This window comes from Nicotiana tabacum, chromosome 2 (genome assembly GCF_000715075.1).
Source record: "Nicotiana tabacum cultivar K326 chromosome 2, ASM71507v2, whole genome shotgun sequence".
In the NCBI taxonomy this organism is placed as follows: Eukaryota; Viridiplantae; Streptophyta; class Magnoliopsida; order Solanales; family Solanaceae; genus Nicotiana; species Nicotiana tabacum.
The window spans coordinates 49,273,305-49,294,350 of NC_134081.1; positions in this window are offsets into that span (position 1 = coordinate 49,273,305).

Genomic DNA, 21,046 nt, shown 5'->3' on the forward strand with positions numbered 1-21,046 from the left:
AATTCAATCCGGATTTGAGTGTGAGTATAAATTAAGAAGTAACAAACAGAAAGAGGCAAAGGTGGTGAGAGTCACAAACTATCCCACACGGTTGGAAAATATCGTACCAGTACCAAAGAAGGATGGGAAGATCAAGATATGTGTGGATTATCGAGATCTTCACTAGGACAGTCCAAAAGACAATTTCCCTTTACCAAATATTCTTATCCTCATTGACAATTGTGCGAAGCATGAGGTGCAGTCATTCGTTAATTGTTTCGCCGGGTACCTGTCACGCCCCGACCTCGGGGGTGGGGGGTGGGTGGGCGACCGACGCTCAACATAGTTACCCCGATCGAGCAAGCCTGCACAATACCGTCTACGCAACTCACCCATGAATAAAGAGAAGAACACATATCATTAATTAGACGGTAAGAGGTTATGTGTACAACATCGGTTCGTTTCCATAAGTTACATCATTAACAAGTCTCAAAAATAGAACACTATACAATCATAGTTAAAGTGGAACAAATGATACAATTACAATATTTTTAGTTCAACTTTCCCAAAACAAGATACAACCCACACTATGTCTACGGAGCCTCTAAAAGAAACAAAGGAGTGCTAAGACAGTGCCGGCAACAAGGCCCCGGCTATACCTCGAAATGCTATGTACAAAGGACAAGAGATACATGATCCTGAAATGAAGTGGGGATCACTAAGTAAGCTGAGGCGAGGGTGTGCTGCTGTCACTGATCAACACCACTTGCTATGGAACCACCTGCATCGCTTAAAGATACAGCGCCCCCGACAAAAGGTATGTTAGTACATATGGAATAGTACTAGTATTTAAAACTAAACACCATTTCATTAGAATGAATAACAGTAAACGGAGAAGAAAACATGAAACCATTAAGAGATTTAATAGCATCAAGGTGTCGGGTTAGTAAAAACGTAAATTTCAAGTAAGTTTTAATCTTTTTAATTTGGGAGATCTTTAGCACCGATACACCACCATGTTTTTGGCATGGAGTCCGATCGTAGCCCGATCGGCTAAGCCATCTCACCCCGAGATATCCACTCACAATACCATCATGTGCGCGGCATGGCATCCAATCTTAGCCTGACCGGCTAATCCGTCTCACCATAATGCCATGTGGGTCAACATCACATCATATCTCGCTAGCAATAATCTCATCCCATTCAAGGGGAAACATCTCATCACTTCATTCTCATCCCATATAAGGGGAAACAACCTCATCACATTAACTCGGGGACTTACCCCTTAATCACTCCTACACCAGCACATGTAGTTTTGGGGTCAGGTTATTTTGACCTACCCTTCCTCAGTGACTAAATGATTCTCCCAAAGCATTTATTATTAAAAGGATTCACAACTCATTTCAACATCCTATTCTTGACTCTTTGTTTCATTGGCACAATTGCCCAAAATGTAATATCATTGTTGGCATGTTGGCCGTATTTCATATTCTATACTTACTGTTTCACTTTCAAACATCATCACGGATCGTCAAACAACAAACATTTCTATTCAAGACTTCAAGTACACATTTGAGCAATTAAGGGTCTTAGGCACATGTGATTTATTACACAATTCGACATAATAACTTTCATTAGAATCACATTTTCAAGTCATAACATATTAACACACAGCCCATGCTTAAATCACCTTCTCAAATAGTAATTCAACATAACAAGAACATTTGGAATACATATTGAAAGCATATATCTTTTGACGCAAGGCTTATTCGGAATAATCAATTTATAATGAGCAACACGGGACTTACGAGGCCATTGTGAGGTTCAATTCTAAAAGAGGAGTTTAGCTAACATACCTCACTTTGAGCTTTCCTTAATTCACTATTCAGTTCCGGAAGTCCTAGCAACTTTGATCTATTTAGAGATATAGCAAGATTGAATACAAATTAGGAAAGAGTTCAATGCATAAGTCTACCTCGGCACCACAAAAACTCGGGTTTTAGATAAAAATTTTACGGGCCTTACAGTACCATCAAATCCTGATGCATGAAAGAGATGCAGAGAATACATCGTTCACTATGCCTTGGGGAGTTTACAGCGATAGAGTCATGCCATTCGGCCGCAAGAACGTCGGCGCTACTTACACGAGGGCCATGAAAACCCTCTTTCACAAAATTTCTAGGTTTCATCGTAAGCAAGAAAGGGAAAAAATATGGATCCTTCGAAGATCAAAGCCTTTCAAGAATTGCCACTACCTAAAAGCAAAGACGATGTGATGAGTTTCCTTGGTAGGCTAAATTACATCAGCCAATTCATAGCCCAGTCCACGGTAATTTGCGGGCCTATCTTCAAGCTGCTGAAAAAGGATGCTGCTACAAAATGGACAGAAGAGTGTCGGAAAGCTTTCGACAAAATCAAGGACTACTTGTCAAATCCACCTGTGTTGGTTCCTCCCGAGCCCAGGAAACCATTTTTGTTATACCTGTCGGTTTTGGATAATGCATTTGGATGCGTGTTGGGACAACACGATGAGACTGGGAGAAAGGAGCAAGCTATCTACTACTTAAGCAAGAAGTTTAATCCATGTGAAGCCGAATGCATTCTGATAGATAGCACATGTTGTGCTTTAACTTGGATCGCCCAAAAGTTGAGGCATTACATGTCAGCATACACCACACATCTAATATCCCGACTCGATCGCTCAAGTACATCTTCCAGAAGCCGATGCCTATAGGAATACTGGCCAAATGGCAGATTTTTCTCAGTAAATTTGACATTGTGTACATAACACAGAAGGCCGTTAAAGGACAAGACTTAGTTGACCACCTTACAGAGAATCCGGTAGACAATGATTGTGAGTCGCTCACTACATATTGGTCGGACGAAGAAGTGCTGTTTGACGTAGAAGACGTTGCAGAGTCATACCCAGGGTGGAGAATGTTCTTCAACGGAGCAACATATTTAAAAGGAATAGGAATTGGGGCAGTCCTAATTTAAAAAAAGGACAGCATTACCCGGCATCAGCAAAGATAACATTCCCTTGCACCAATAATATGGCCTATTACAAACCATGCATCCTCGGGATTAGGATGGGAGTTTACATGAACATCAAGGAGCTCCTGGTCATAGGAGATTCTGATTTGTTGATACATCTAGTTCAAGGAGAATGGACTACCAAGAACGTCAAGATCCTTCTGTACCTACACTGGGTAAAAGAGCTATGAAAGATGTTCAGAAAGGTCGAGTTCAAGCACATTAACAGGATCCATAACGAGTTTGTTGATGCTCTCGCAACTTTGTCATCCATGATCCAACATCCAAATAAGAATTACTTCGACCCTATTAAGATAGAGATCCGAGATCAGCATGTGTACTACTTCCATGTAGACGAAGAGCCAGACGGTAAGCCGTGGTACTACGATATCAAAAGGTTCCTTCAACAATAGAGTATCTAGAGACTGCTACCGATAGTCAGAAGAGAGCGCTCAGAAGGCTGGAAAATCACTTTTTCCTCAACGGGGAAGTCCTGTATAGGAGGACCCCAGACTTGGGTCTGTTAAGATGTGTAAATGCTGCTAAGGCAACCCGATTGCTAGAGGAAATACATGCAGAGATGTGTGGACCTCACATGAATGGTTTCACCTTGGCCAAGAATACTTTAAGAGACAGATACTTTTGAATGACCATGGAAACTGATAGTATCTGCTATGTGCAAAAATGTCACCAGTGCCAGATCCATGGGGATTTCTATCAGGTTCCACCTAATGAATTGAATGTAATGGGTTCGCCTTGGCCGTTTGCCGCTTGGGGAATAGACATAATAGGACCGATGAGCCAACTGCATCAAATGGACACCACTTTATCTTGGTAGCAATTGATCACTTCACCAAATGGGTCGAAGCTTCTACATACAAAGTCGTTACGAAATCTGTGAGAAGTTCAAAATTGTCCATCGTAACTCTACAGCCTACACACCACAAATGAATGGAGCACTTGAGGCAGCCAACAAAAATATCAAGAGGATTCTACGAATGATAGTGGACAATCATAGGCAATAGTGGACAATCATAGGCAATGGCGCCGGACACTGCTGTCACGCAAGCCAAAAATAAATACTTAATTTGGTTCTCATTTTAATATTTTTAAAATCATATTTTCTTCAATGAAATGATAAAATATGAAATTTATAAAATAAATAATAATATTTTTAACAATTCCAATACAGTGTAGCCCATAATCGCCCAAAACCCGGTGTCACAAGTGCATGAGCATCAACTAGGAATGTGAAATAAAATACAACATCTGTCCGGAATACAAATTTGGACAGGAGAAATATAAATACTCTGAAGGAGACTCTGCCGGTTGCGGGTCGTAATATGAAATGCAGCTCACGTAAGTCCCCGCATGCATACACGCCTCTGCTCTCACAAGACCACCAGTCACATATGTACCTGCACAAAAATATGCAGCAAGTGTAGTATGAGTATGTAAGCAACGTATACCCAGTAAGTATCTAGCCTAACCCCAGAGAAGTAGTGACAAGGGGTCAACATCGACACTTACTAGTGGTCCAATAATATCACGTACAGTAAAGGGGTATGTAAATATGAAGCAGCGTAAATAAATGAGATAAATAAGTATAGATTATATGGTACGAATACTCCCCTTTTACGAGGAACTCGAACTCTCCATTTGGAAATTTCACTCCTTAACCGGAGCATATATATGAATATAGTGGATCTCATTAGATAGATTTTCATAACCCAAATCGGGAAAACTTACGGATACTCTGGCTTCTTGCCAAATATTACGCACGATTTCATGAGGATATGATATAAAAAATGCTGAGGCATACGACCCGATCCAACATAATAATAAAATTGTGCACTGTCGAGGGTCGGACGGCCCGAACCATATGATAAATCAATTAACCTGCCGAGGCGAACGACCCACTCCCATGAGAGTGTGGTACATAAATTCTGCCGAGGCGAATGACCCGATCCCATAAGAAGTGAAATACAAATTCCTACCGAGGCGAACGTCCCGATCCCATAAGAATAAGAAGCTTTGACGGATCCTTGACCCCACTCACGAACAAACGTGTGAGTTGTAATTTATTTAACAAAAACCTTTCAATGAAGTATATATATCGCGGAAACATGCCGTAAGAGAAGCAGAATTATTCAGTGACTAATCATGAACTCTTGAAGTCTCTTCAATAACGAGTCCAGCCTCAAGTAGTAATGTAAAACGGAGGAATTTAATAGGCGAGAGACTGCTCAAATAATACAACTATAGCATGATGTGAACCTAAGCCTACCCCGACAAAAACATATATGCAGCTACGTACGGGCTCTCGTCACCTCGCGCGTACGTAGCCCCCACAACAAGTAGCACACATCAATATACAACACCTAAGGGTAATTTTCCCCTCACAGAGTTAGACAGGAGACTTACCTCGCTCCGAAATTCCATAACCGACTCCTAAGCCTCTCTAACACCTCAAACCGATGCTTGCCGATCCAAAACTAGTCAAATAAGATGCAACCCAATCAAAATATACTCTAAGATTCATAATTAATCAATTTAAAACAACTTCCAACTCCGCTCGAAAAATAGATAAAGCAACCCTCGGGCCCACGTGCACGGATTTCGAAAATTTTCGAAGATAAACACTACCCAAAATATTACAACTCAAATATATAATTTATTCCCAATTCCATGCCCAATTTCGTGGTCAAAATCCAAAAATACCAATTTCTAGGTTTTTCTTCAAAATCCCAAATTTCTACAAATTTTCATGTCTTAATCCATGTATAAACATTGTGTTTAACTCCCAACTAGAAGAAATCACTTACCTCTTGATGATGATGGAACCCCCTCTCAAGATGCTCTCAAAAATCGCCTAAGTCCAAGTGGGAAATGAGGGAAATGAGCTAAGTCTCGGAATAAAATCCCTTGGCTCCAATCGCAGATGTCGCATTTGCGACAGGGGGTTCGCAAATGCGACCTTCGCGAATGCGAAGAAAGCATCGCAAATGCGACCCCTAACAGAGCTGTCCTTCTTCACAAAGGCGATACAGAGTTCGCAAATGCGAACTCTTCAGGCTACGCAAAAGCGACCATATTCTGGCAAATGAGATCCATTCCCTCAGCAGCCCAGGTTTGCAAATGCGAATACTTCCTCGCAAATGCGATGGTCACATTTGCTACCAAAACATCGCAATTGCGATCATACTTGAACCAACAATCCAACTTCTTAACAAAACACTCCAAAGCCACTCCAAAACTCACCCTGAGCCCCCGGGGCTCCAAACCAAACACCCACACAAGTCTTAAAACATAACACGAACTTGCTCGAGACCTCAAATAACATCCAACAACGTGGAATTCATGAATCATACACCATTCCAAGCTTAATGAACTTTAGAACTTCAAACTTCTATATTCGATGCCAGAACCTATCAAATCACATCCGATTGACGTCAAATTTTGCACATAAGTCATAATTGGCATTACGGACCTACTTCAACTTCCGGAATCGGAATCCGACCCCGATATCAAAAAGTCCACTACCGGTCAAACTTCTCAAAAACCTTCAAATTCCAGCATTCGCCAAATGACCTCAAAATGACCTACGGACCTCCAAATCCACATCCGGACGTGTTCCCAATACCAGAATCACCATACAGAGCTATTCCCAGGCTCGGAATCCCAAACGGATATCAATAACATTGAAATGCACTTCAACTCAAATAAAGGAAATTCTTCCAAAAATGCCAACTTCCATAATAGGTGCCGAAACGCTCCCGGTCATCCAAAACCCGCTCTGGGCATACGCCTAAGTCCAAAATCATCATACAAATCTGTTGGAACTTTCAAATCCCAATTCCAAGGTCAGCTACTCAAAAATCTCGCTTTAGTCAATTCCTCCAAGTTAAGGCTTCCGAAATTAGAATTTTCTTTCCAAATCAACTCCGAACTTCCCGAAATTAAATTCCGACCACGCGTACAAGTCATATTACCTTAAGTGAAGCTGCTCAGGGCCTCAAACCACCGAATGACGTGCTAGAGCTCAAAATGACCGGTAGGGTCGTTACACTCTTTGCACCAATTAGTTCGCGCCATGTCACCTCTCCGTAACACTCACACAAGAAACACAATGCATCTAAGCCATTGATCTATCTCATCAACGGCTCACATTTATTCTCTAATTTGTCTTTTTATTTTAATACCCACCCCCAAAGATATAATCTCAACCATCCGAAATCTCTCAATCCAATGGCCACCAAAATTTCACCCTAAATTCTTAATTAACCAAATTATCAAAGATCTCAAAGATCAACGGTCATGGTTCTATCTCTCAACATTTAACCTAGAGACCAACTCCCATTACCCCAAAACCCTAATCATTTCCCACCTAGCTCTTCCGCCCTCATTTCCCCTTTCTCTCTCTTTTTCTCATCCCTTCTAACCCATCAATCATAGAAAACTTGCACAAATCGGTGCAAGGTCACAAGACCTTCACCAAATCGTCCTTACCTGTCCCTCCATCCCCCAATCCCGCTAATTTCCCCTTTTCGCTCTCCAAATTTGAGAGAATAAACACAAACAGTAAGGTCGAAATATCATTCCTTCGTTCTTTCAAATCAAACTTACAGATTTGTCTCCTTTGTCCCTAGGAGATGAAGCTAGTTAGTCCAGTTTCCATTCTCGTCGATTGAATTCAAAACCCCAATTTGAAACCCTAGACCTAAATGATGAAATTTCATTTCATCTGGTTTCTCCACTCGTTCTTCCAAATCGGAGCATGCATGTGCACGTTTCAGAGCTTCATCATGAATATTCTGTACCCAGAGGTCAAACGTAGTGACCTATAGACTTTTGGGCTTTGTCCGATGGGTTTCCTTCAATGGTCAATTGTTCTCCACTCAGGTTAAAACTATCACTAATCCCCCTCCGTCGTTGAGATTTTTCACTCGATTTGCTATCATCATCGATCTTTCATCACTTTCCACTACTGATTTGAATATGTGAAACCCTAAGAGTCTTAAATAGAACTATAAATAGAGCCTTTAATGATCTCACCAACACACAACCTAACACTAAAAACAATATCTACACAATCGCCTTAGAGCAATTCTGATATTTCAAAACCTAGGGTTTCTCACTGATTTTTGTTCTCTGTTTTCTGAGTATTGTCACTCCTTTGAGCTTGAAACTTTGGGGTCTTAAGCGACTAAGAAAAACTTTTGTTTGGTTTGTTGCCCTCGAAAAGGTTAGTACACCTCTAACTTTTTTCTTTTGATCATTTTATTAAAATGCTATGAACATGCTCATCGTCTTTTGTTAATTGTAGTTGTTTATAATATTATCATTGATATGCAAATTTTATCTCCATGTTCATTATAAAGTGCTATTGGTTTGTGATCTTTTGTCATATTTCTGAGTATCCCCAAACTCATGTCAACTAGCTTGTTGTATAATTGTAACAACTCTTATATCTGAATCCTAGTAATTTACATGATTAATTTCCCTTAATGTGCTTTAAATGTCTTCCCATGTTTAGCTAAACTTCATAATCATTTATTTATAATCATGTTATGATCTCTATCTCTACATGTTATTTCTCAGCATCTTGTTTGTTTATTGTTTGATAATCCTGACTGAGATGAATCTGAAAGTTCATAAGTTTATATCATTTAACTAAAGGATGAAAATCTAAGTGTTTAAATGCTTTCCTTCTCTATACTTGTATTTGCTAACTCTGAATGCAAATTCTGGGATGTCATTATGGCATTCTCTTGATTATACCAAACTGTTGGTTACATCTGTATGAAACAGTCTTGTTGAGTTGAACTTTCTTCTTTTTCATGAATATCAATAGTTCTACCGTATACACCATGTTAAGATTAAGTTATTTCTCTTCATAGAAAGTAAGGCATGATCATGTTTGTTATGATTGACTGACAGTTGTTAAGTTTGAACTTAATTGCCTCATGTTTAGATGTAATCCTTAGCTGCATGTTTAAATCAAAACCTAATTTGGTGTAGTACTTTCGTGTCTTTAATCTCTTTTAAACTACTATTGACTTTGTGAAGTTTACATGCAGTTATCATTAAGTTGTCTTCCATAAAAATAGGATCTATCTATTCTGTTATAAGCAAGTGGTGATTGTTAAGCTGACTATGATTACTTCACATTTAGATACTAATCTAGACTATGCACCTGAGTTAAACTTGTTTTGGTATAATATTCTCTTTATCTGTAACCCCTCTTCCTTCATGTCATGTTTAACTTGATTCTGTAACATGTAAAGCTCCCCTGTCTGTATAAGATTACAACCGCACTTGAAATGTTTATATATAACTGGCTAAGTACTCTATATTCACTGTTTGACTCCATGATTCCATGTTCTTGTTTTAAACTATACTCGGTCCTCTCATCATTTCTTATTTGAACTAAACCAGATCTCTAAATCTTATGAGAAGTTTTTGTGTTGACAGTGTCTGAATATAGTGGCCTGTTTAAGGTTAGTACTGTTAAGAATATGATTCTGTTGATCCCTTAGGGGATTCCATGTTCAAATCCATGAACCTATAGTCAATATTGAAAGTTCATATCATGTTTCTGATATCTCTGATAACTTCTATAAAAATTGTTAGTTGTAACTGTTCTGTCTGAATCTTTTACTGATGTCCTTGTAAAATTTCAAGTAGTGTTACCAATCCATGCATGTGCTAGTAGCAAGCTAATCAGTTCACCATTAGTCTGTCAGGGTAGGAATATCTGCATTTCTTGTATTACTGTATGCATGAACTCTGTATTCCTTACTTTCCCTTTGAATATATTTTTCCCTAATGATTCAATCTTTAACAATATGTTATGATGTTTCTGTTTCTTTCTTATGTGTGTTGGACAGTCTGGCCTTCAGATTTATCTAACATGTGGATTATTCATCTGTTGTTAAAAAGAATGTAGTCCATGTACCCTTACGTTATTTTATTAGGAGAGAAAGTACACTTTTGTGGTAAGTGATACTCTAGCATCTAGTTTACATTAAAAGGGCCTCATTGGCACTCATACCCATAGGAAAAATAAGTCGTTAGTTGTTAAGGGTATTTGAGAGTGGAGTTTGACTCTAGGTTGGGATGCCTCCCCAACACAAGCATTGCCCTGGGCCTTGAGTCCCTTGGGAACTTTGAAGTGTCGGTGGATTCAAAGGGGGCATCGACCTTGAGTAGAACTTCCTCCTTAGCTTTTAATTCACTGACACTTTTGGTTCTTTTGGGGTTTAGTATTTAATGACAATGAAAGATTTTTAATGTAAATTATTTGCCATGTATAACCACCATATTAGTATAACTTCTCATAGTATTTGAATATTGATATTTCTTGTTCCAGCCGTCTGTTTATATATTTCATACATGGTTGAATATATTGAATACATAGAGTATGTGTCTAATGACTTTCTTTCTCTTTTGAGCATGTACATCATATGGGCCTGCTGAGTTCCCAAGGAACTCAGGCCCAATCCCAGCCTTGTCACATTTTCTGGAGAGTCAAAAGTCAGTTGTAGCCGCATCTCTCTCTACTGCTGGGCCTGCCTTCTAGAGGCCCAATTACAGAGTCCAGTCCTCTTTCCCTCAATTGTTTTTGTTATTATCTATTGCTTCGTTAATCTAATTTACTACTTTATTACCTTTTATCTATTACCTTGTTGCTTTTGTCGCATATTTGTTATCATGTATATAACACTCATATATTAGATTACATACTTTATTTTCATGCTTTAATATCATATGAAACATAGGCAAGCTTTAAATAATATAGGATTTAAAAGGAATTAGTTAGTAACTAATCCTCATTTTGCTAATTATAATCTGCCTGTATTATTATAATCTCATCGCTCGCTTGGATTTTTTTTTAAAATTTTTGAAGCCCAAAATTTAGTCAAAAAAGTAGCCCAATTTTCAAAACAAAACCCAGAAAAGAATCGCCAGCTTTACTATCAAGAGGTAAATCCGATGTTTTTTTATCAAAAGTGAAGTACTGTCGCCCAAATGGATTTTTAAAAGATCGCTTCCCTTCAGAATTTAGAAATCAAGGTACATTCAGATTCATCTTCTTACAAATACCTTTTAGAGTTATATGAATCAATTATTTTCATAACTTAACCTCATTATACAAGCCTTATAAATTCACATTCCTCTTAGGTCTCATGTTCCTTTTTAAATACTCTCCCTTAGATATATAATAAGTCATACATTTTAATAGTAATTAAGCATAGTATGAAATTACGAATAACTGATCCCGTAAAATTAGTCTAAGTCCTATGGAGCTACCTCAGGTAGATTTTAAGGGGTGCCTAACACCTTCCCCTTAGAAGAACAAGAACCCTTACCCATAATCTCACCGATTTGCATGCCTATAAGGAACATGACTTAGTAATTAAATAGGTACCCTAGTATACCTTTAAATATTAGGTGGAGACTCTCTTTTATCAACAACGGAGAAACCACAAGCTGGATCTTGTTTTGTCTAGTGCAAAATAGGGTGCAACAATTGTAATAGAACTATGCTCGATCTGATTTCCCACGGAGGGATACGTAGGCAACCCACGTAGGGTCCGGTCTCACTCTCTCCCCCATCTTCTTTTGCAATAGGAAAATCCAAATACTATTTTTATATGTACTCGAAACTACGCCACGACTTGATTTTCTATGGAAGAAATATGTAGGCAATCCTCATCGGATTCAGTCATCTTTTGTAATTGAACTACGTTCTTGCCTGATTCCATTTGGATACGTAGGCAGTCTGAGTTAGACTCGGGCACTTCATTTTCAATCTCATCATTTTGCATCTATTGTAATCGAACTATGGTTTGACCTGATTCCATTTGGATACGTAGGTTGCCTGTGTCATGCTCGGTCATCATCAGATTCTCTTTATCATTACTCATGAACAACGTTCAGACCTGATTCCATTTCTGATACGTAGGCAACCTGAAAAGATTCGGTCATAACCCTAGGAAAACCTTTGTAATGCATTAGTTTAGATTACGATGCAATCTCCACAGCAAGAAGCCACATCATCAGAAGCATCTTGGAGGATCGACATCAACGGGACAAAATCTTCCAAAAACAACGTTCGCGCCTGAGGGACTTCCTAAACATGTCACAAACCAACACCCCCCTGCTAAGAATTTTCTTTGAATGCAGGGCCAACACGATATAAGGAAATGCTCGAACACACTGGGGCAATGACGGATCTGCCACTCTCTCGCAACTATCAACCCTCTTTTATTATTCAAATTTTTCCTCATATAACTATAAACTAACTCTCAGATCCTTTGCAGGTATTTCGGAACCAGGCCGCCGACGCAAGCAGAGCATAATGTAAACAACAAACCGCCCGCTCTGTCACGCCCCAAAATCGAGGAGCGCGACCGGCACTCAACCGAGTGAACCCGACTGAGCAAGCCTGTTAGATTTCATCCTACCCAAATTCATCTGTGAATAAAGAGGAGATGTACTCCGTTAATTAAATACTGAAGAGATTTCATTAACCACTTCTATTTCATTCCCATTAATAGCATCATTCAATATTTCCAAAATAGTACGAGTTTATAGATTTAATGAAAAACATGTTGCCAAATACCAACAGTTCTAATCTAATTCCCAACATCAAATACCACCCATAACCTGTTTACGGAGCCTCTAAGTACAACTGAAGAGTAATATGGAAATGCCGGCAATAAGACCCCGGCTATACCTCAACCACAAAGTACATGAGAAACAAAAGATACATGACCCTGAAATGAAGTGGGGCTCACCAAATCAGCTGAAAAGAGTGTACTGCTATCACTGATCGATGCCACCTTTTGTAGAACCACCTACATCCATTAAAGATGCAGCGCCCCCGGCAAAAGGGACGTTAGTCTTGTCGAATAGCACTAGTATATATAGCTAGAAATTCTCTTTCAAAATAGAATGCCCATATGATCTACACGTGGAACACATAATATAATGTAATTGAAACAACCTGTACAAACAAGGACAAAAAAAGGGCACCTATAATGTGTCTAATTAGACCGTCCTTAGTGTTCACATATCATATTATACACTTATGCGTTTCATAGACCATTCATAGTGTTTATTCATACTGTACACCTATACCTCTTATACACAATGCACATATGTGTTTCATAGACCGTCCACAAGATTTCATATCACAATGGATTTAATAACACAATGTACATATGCGTTCATAGATCGTCCACAGGATTTCATATCACAATGCACCTATGCGTTTCATAGACCGTCCATAGGATTTCATATCACAATGGATTTCATAACACAATGTACCTATGTGTTTCATAGACCGTCCACATGATTTCATATCACAATTTACCTATGCGTTCATAGACCGTCAACGGGATTTCATAACACAATGTACCTATGCGTTTCATAGACTGTCCACAGGATTTCATATCACAATATACCTATGCGTTTCATAGACTGTCCACAGGATTTCATATCACAATGTACCTATGCATTTCATAGACCGTCCACAGGATTTCATAACACAATATACCTATGTGTTTCATAGACCGTCCATAGTGTTTCATAACACATTGGAAACAAAAGTACAAATACGTACATCTCATAACCTTTCACACCACATATCACCTAATCCGTACTTTCAACCACTTACAACATTATTATTTCATTGGCTCTCTTGGCCATACATATGATTCTTTATTCATGGCGCAATAGCCGTATTTCATATTCCACACTTTCATTTCTTCCCTTTCATAGATCATCATCATAATTATCAACAAGTAGAATATTCCGGAAATCACAACTTTAAGTTCATTAGTAATGAAGGCTTTAAACACAATCGATTTCTCTCAAATAAATGGAGTAAAATGATTGGCAATCGAAGCACAAATTAAAATCATACATAATTTCCACTCACGAATATGTAAGAACGCAAAACACATTGAAATTTACTTACAAAGCATAGCATTAGCTAAAGCAGCCACATACAGGCATCACTTGAGTTCATAAACTTTTAGCTGATTATATTGTCGAAGTCAATTTTGGAATAGTTGAGTCAAAGCTCATTTCATAATCTTTCTCACATTATTTCATTTCATTGGCACCATTGGTCACAAGTATAACTTTCACTATTGGCATGTTGGCCACACTTTATATCCCCAATTCACTTATTTCACTTCCAACCATCTTTATAGGTTATCAACAATAAGACATTCCCAATCAAGACTTTAGGTACACATATGAGCAATTAAGAGTCTTAAGAATATTGAGATTTTCTTACACAATTTGGCATACTAGCTTTCATTTGAAATACGATTCAAAGCCATGACATTTTAATACGCAACCCATACTTTGAAACTCACGGGAACATTATGGAATTTAATTCCAAGAGAGAAAGTTTAGCCAACATACCTCAATTGAGCTTTCCTTAAATTACTACAACGTTCCAGAAATTCTAGCAATCCCAATCTATTTTGAGACATAACAAAATTTAACAATAATTAAGAAGATATTCATGGTCTCAGCTCTTTTGAGTCTTTTATCAAACACTAGGTGTGAAAATTTAACCACAAGGTTCTTCTACAAGATTTCCTTCACTACACAACCCAATCCTTACTTATTTAAGCTCAACAATCTTCCCACAAATCTTTTTGGTACATGCATGTATAGATAATACTCTCATGCCCAAGAATCATACTCCTAATCAACCATCTTCTACCCAAATTCGAAATTGAAAACTAGGGTATGGAACCTTACCTCTTAGATGAAGAACTTGTGGGTTTTCCTTATTAATCTTCCAAGATTTGAGCAAGACTTGATGAATAATTAGCCTAGGGTTTTCTCTCTCTCTAAAACACTCTCCCTTCTCTCTAAAACATCTGAATATTTGCTCAAAAATGACCCTTTGCGTGTATTTAACGAAGTAGGGTCGGGTTTTAAAATCCAAAAAAAATAGAGCTCCGGAACGGTTCTGCGGTCGCATATGCGACTACATAATGGATATGCGGACCGCATATCAGTCGCATAATTGCGGACAAAATAATCCAAAAATCTGTATGTGTATGCAGTCACTATGCGGTCGCATAATGCACCGCATAACAATTATGAAGTCGCATAGTTGACCACATAGCTGCTTCCAAAATGGCCCTCTCCTGCTCACTTATGCGGCCATTATGCGGCCCGCAGAGTGATTATACAGTCGCATAATGGACCGCATAGACGCCCTTTTCCGCCAAAAATTTTCCTTTACTTTCCGGTGCATTGTTCAACCCAAAATGTCCGAGTCGCGGCTCGCTTTATAATCCTCAAACACGTAAGCCTAGTCCGGAACCATGAAATATTATTTTCTTTGCAACATTTACCGGGCTTTACACTCAAGTACTTCGAAATTTTTCGGGGTGTTACACGCTCAACCAAGCTAAGCATGTTGCGAGTTGCTGGCCGCGCCAACCGGAGCCATGCATATAGAATACTGTCTTCTCAACCAAACGGAGCATGTTGTATATAGCGAGATGCTGGCGCTGCCAATCAGAGCCACGTTTATAGCAAATCGTCAGCTTAATCAATCGGAGCGCCCTGTACAAATCGAGACGTCGGCTTTGCCAATCGAAACCCTGTATATAGTAAATTGTTCGCTTCGCCAATGGAAGCGTTCCACACCGCAACTCCTCCACATCGTAGATTACCAGTATATAGCTGCAAACCTCGCCACCAACGTGCTGCCAATCGACGGTTGCTCTATAATTTCATAGTCAAGAGTATCTCTTGGGCATGCTCCTTATTTCTTTATTTTTATCTCCAATGTTTTGATGTCTCATGCAGCTTACAGTACTGATTACATTTACAAGTCAGAAACTCCCATCGTGCGGAGATACTTTACATTTCAATGCAACTACTCCCATCAAGCAGAGATACTTTACATTTCAATGCAACTGCTTCCATCAAGCGGAGATACATTCTACATTGCAAATCAACTACTCACATCACGCGGAGACACTCTCAACGTGAGGAGACTTAATGCTCCAACAACTGCGTAACGGTACACAGCCCAGCTAACAATCGAGTCAAATTCAAGTATCTCGTCATCCCAATCCCAAATAACCACTTGCCGGCAGCCATGCATCACCATTCCTACATCAGTTACATCACATCTTAACATATTCTGCATTGCAATATATGGGTATGTGTGTATTTCATTTTTACAGGAACAAACATCGCAACATGGAACTTCTTCTAAGCAGCAAACCATGCTACAATGCTATGAGAGACATCAAACTCATAAGCGGGCCAAGGATCCAAGCTCAAACCCGAATACGATCAGTGGAACTCTAATTCTTCAAATCTTTCAAATCAAGATGCAATTCAAAGCTATCATGGGTATCAAATCTCTCGTCTCGCAGTATCGTCATAATACAATACTGGGACAATTCCTGGGAGCATCGCCTTCCCCAAATCTTCACTCCAGAACTACACGAGGCCTGATCTTTGTTAGGTCCGAGGTATGTAAGCAATTCAAAGTCGGAATTTGGTCCCAATTAATTAATTACAGCAATTAGTAGTGTATTTGATAATTATAATCTCTACTACATTTCATAGAAAGTAATTAAGTTTGTTTAAATTAATTTCAAAAGGGTTTAAAACTAAATGGCTACAATTGTAATTTTTTAATTAAATACAAAGTGGCTACTATTTAAATTATTTTCAACCAAATGCCAAGCCCAAATGAATCTGACCCAGTCCAAACAATCCCTTCAAGACAAGTTGGCAATCCATGCCAATCCTTGTGAGCCAATAGCGGTGCGCCACATCACCCGTCTCTATCACTCACACAAGAAACACATTTTATATGGGCCGTCCATCTACTTGATCAATGGTCCACTTTCCATGTCTTATTTTCTTTAATTTTAAACATATTTTCCAGATGCAATCCCAAACGTCGAAGTCCGGAGATCTAACGGCCCATATATTTTCTCATTTTAATTATTAAAGCTTGAATTATCATGACCGTTGATCTAATGATCTAACGGCCCAAATCTATTCCCCCGTTCTTAATCCTAGAGTCCAACACCAATTACCCTCAATCCTAAATCATTTTCCCCTTTGACCGCCGCCCCCATTTCCCTTTCCTCTCTCTATTCTCTCAACTCACCAGATCAAAACCAGTCACAAACCTTGCACAAATCTATGCAAGGTCACAAATCGAGCCTGAAACCATCCTTTTGCCTTCTGAAATCCGCGAATCCAGCCGGCTATTTCCTATCTCATCACTCAAAATTTAAATACCCAAATGTGAATCCTAGATTCAACAATGCAACATTAAATCTCCGGATTTCTTTCAGGCGTTGTTAAATCAATAGCATGCATGGTTTTTCTTCATCATCACCACAATTATTCTTTGACCAGAGGTCAAATGTAGTGACTTCTAGACATTGAGGTCTTATCCGATGTTTTTTTGCCTTCAACTGCCATTCTTCACTTAGGTAAATCCTTCAAACAATTTTTCCTCTGTCTCCTTAGATTCTCACTCGATTTTGCTTGCATCACCACCCCTTCGTCACTCTCTACTATCAATTTGAATATGTTGAACCCTAAGCCTTCAATGGCCACTATAATGGGGATTTTAATGGTTTCACCTAACACAAGAGAACATACACACGACATCACTGAAAAACAATTAATTTCAAGTCTTGAGTAGCAAAAAATCAAGTTAGGTTTCTTTCTAACTAGTTTTCTAATTCTTTCCGATTCCGAGCACTACACTGGTCGGAGTTTGAGTCTTGGATTCTTAACGACTAGATAGAATTCTAGTTTGGTTTTCTGCCTTAAAGGAGGTCAGTGAACCTCAACCTTCTTCTTCATTTAATCATTTAATTGCAAGCATGATTGTTCTATATCTCATGGTTAAATGACTCTATTTCTAATATGTTATGGACTACCTCTATGTGTTTTTATTAATATACGGCTGGCCACTGAAATCTAGAATCATAAGTTCTTTAAATGTTCTGAAATTAGAGTCATGTATTGATTAGTTATTCTGGTAATCCTGATGAACATTTTTAATTACTTATATATACATTGTTAAAATCTTGAGAGTAACAAAAGAACTTTCAAACAACTTTAGTAGTTGGTTTAATCTCCTGATGTGTTGTTGTAGCTTTCATGTGTATTATGACTTAGTGTTATTGACATGATTCACTTGGTATCTGGTTTAGTTAGGTATGATTGTATGATGTTAAGTATAGGGTTGTCCCTTGACCTAAGCATGATTTTTTACAATGCTTGAACGGGTTTCCTCTTAAATGTATTCTTCAATGATTCTGTAACTCTAGAAAATCAGTGTAAGACCTCATGTCATCCCCCATACTGTTTTATCACATCTGTGAACTTCACTACATGAGATAATGCCTTAAAGTAATTAGATTAAGCCCCTAAGGAACCTATGCACTTTAGTTCTGCCTTCTGCTATCTACTTAGTTTAAGTCATGGCCATAAACCTAGTTGAGATTTCACCTGTAACAGTTAAATGTCATCTGATAGAACCGTGTGTTGCAGGACTTCATTATAACAACTAATCTACTAAGCTCATAATTGAAATATGCTTCCCAAGTATAAATTTTCACCATTCAGGACCAACTATGATGGCCATGTCAGTCCAATTCCATGTTTAGTACTCGGTCATGTTGTAATGTTGTAGTATTAGTTAGAATACAACATGTACACATTTAAATATCACCCATTGAGAGTTTTGTACTCATCCATGTCTTAAAGGAAACTACTGTTTGTATATAATATTTGTGGCTGTGTTTCCAGGTTATTGAAATCTACTAGGTTCACTGAAGCTTACCCACAGACTTAGGGAACCCCCCCCCCCCCCATGATGATGATCTATCCTGTTAGAATGTAGGACTATAAAGTTAACTCTTAATCAACCTAGATGGAATGAAGATCTCTTAGAGATCACTTGCTAATGTATCTGCCTGCCCATGTTTTCTTAAGAACTTTGAAGTGGATTGCTAACTTTCTCACTTAGTAAGATCATGTCTGAGTGTTCTTAAGCTTGATAAGAGTATATGATAGTACTACATGCTTGTGTGCAAATCATGAGATGTCTGATGATGTTTTTGGTGTTCTGTATATGTTATTGAAATATATCTCTCATTGTGTATACTCACCAATGTGGTATTACAGTTTATAATGAACACCTCATTAGCACATAAAACTGTAGAGAAGAATAAGTGTGAGTAATTAAGGGTATTTGAAAGTAGAATTTAGTTCTTGGTTGAGTTACTCTCCGTGAAACAAGTACTTCTCGGTGTCCTTGAGACCCTTGTGAACTTTGAAGTGCCAGGGACCTAAAGAGTAGCTTGGCCATGAATGGAATTCTACCCTAAGCCTTTAATCTGTTGACATTTGTTAATCTCTTTAGATTTAGTGCTCAATTGAAACAAAGGTTTTCAGTGTAAATTGCTTTACTATATATGACTTTATGCTAATTTTGCATTCTTGATTACTGCTGATCTTTATAGTTTATCTTGGACCTATATTGGTGTTACTTACGTATAATTATGTATATTGGGCCACATATCTAATGACTTTCTCTTCTTTTTTTTGTACATGTATTTAAATTGCGCTTGCTGAGTTCTCAAATAACTTAGGCCCAAGTTCTTTCCTTGAACCTTTTGAAGCCTGAAGCTGATGTTGTCCGTCTTCGGATCTGCCGAGCTTACCTTCCTTCAAGACCAAAACCAGAGTCCACCTATTTCCCCCTATCGCTTTAATTTTATCGATTGTTCTCATATGTATATAACACTGATGACATTTTATTGAATACTTTGCTTTATATCTTTCAATTATATTGACAACCTAGGCAACCTAAAAGACGTAGGAAAGATAAAAGAAGCATTAAGACTTATTAGTAATTAATTCTAATTGTTAATCATTTCTATTGTTTAACTCCTGCTATTATTGTCACTAACGATTTTCATGAAGTCTTTTTGATACAAAGACAGATTTTGCAAAGGTCGGCAGTCTTCTCTTTTCAAAAACTAGAAAAACCAAAATTGGAAAGTGGTCTTCCAAAATTGAGCCTTTCTACAAAAAATAAATGCACGTTGCTGCAAAGTCGAAGGTTTTCAAACGATTTTTTCAAATAAAAATATGAGATTTGAGAATCAATCTTTAAGGTATACCTAATGACTATTTCTATAAACAACATTTACTTTGCTAGAGTTATATAAATAGCCATGGCATAAAGTATTTTAAACTTAGCCATAGCTCACAAAGTTTTCGAATATAAATGGTATAGATATACTTCTAAAAACCTTTCAATCATATAGATGTAAACATTTTTAAAGACTTTTACAAATGAAACCGATATCCTCTTTTCAAAATTATATAAATTATTTTTCAAGTGATAAGCTTTAAACTAGATATACAATAAGCTAGACTTTTTAAGCTTTAACTAGGTAGAATATAGACACCTAATTTCTTAAACTTAGTCTAAGTCCTATGGACGTCAGGTAGATTTTAAGGGGTGCCTAAGACCTTCCCCTTAGAAGAACAAGAACCCTTACCCAAAATCTCACCGGTTAGCAGACTAATAGGGAAATGATCTTAGTAATTAAATGGGTACCCTAGTATACCTTTAAATATTAGGTGGCGACTCTCTTTTATCATCAACAGGGAAATCACTAGTTGAATCTGATTTTGACTCGTGCAAAATAGGGTACAACAAGCACGTGAGTTGTCCGTGCAGGACGTGAGTTATCCGTGCGGTTTATATTATTAGCATGTGAGTTATCCGTGAAGCACGTGATTTGTCCGTGCAGCGTGTGGATACAGATCCATCCCCCTAGGGTTACCCTCTCATGTTTCTCTTTTGATGGTGTACATGCAGTTATTGAGGAAAATTGATCAATGCTTTGGTACGGATATGGAAAGATTGAGGAAAGTCTGGCCAGTGTTGTTTGGAATTGCATTTCATCCTTACTTACAATTTCCATGG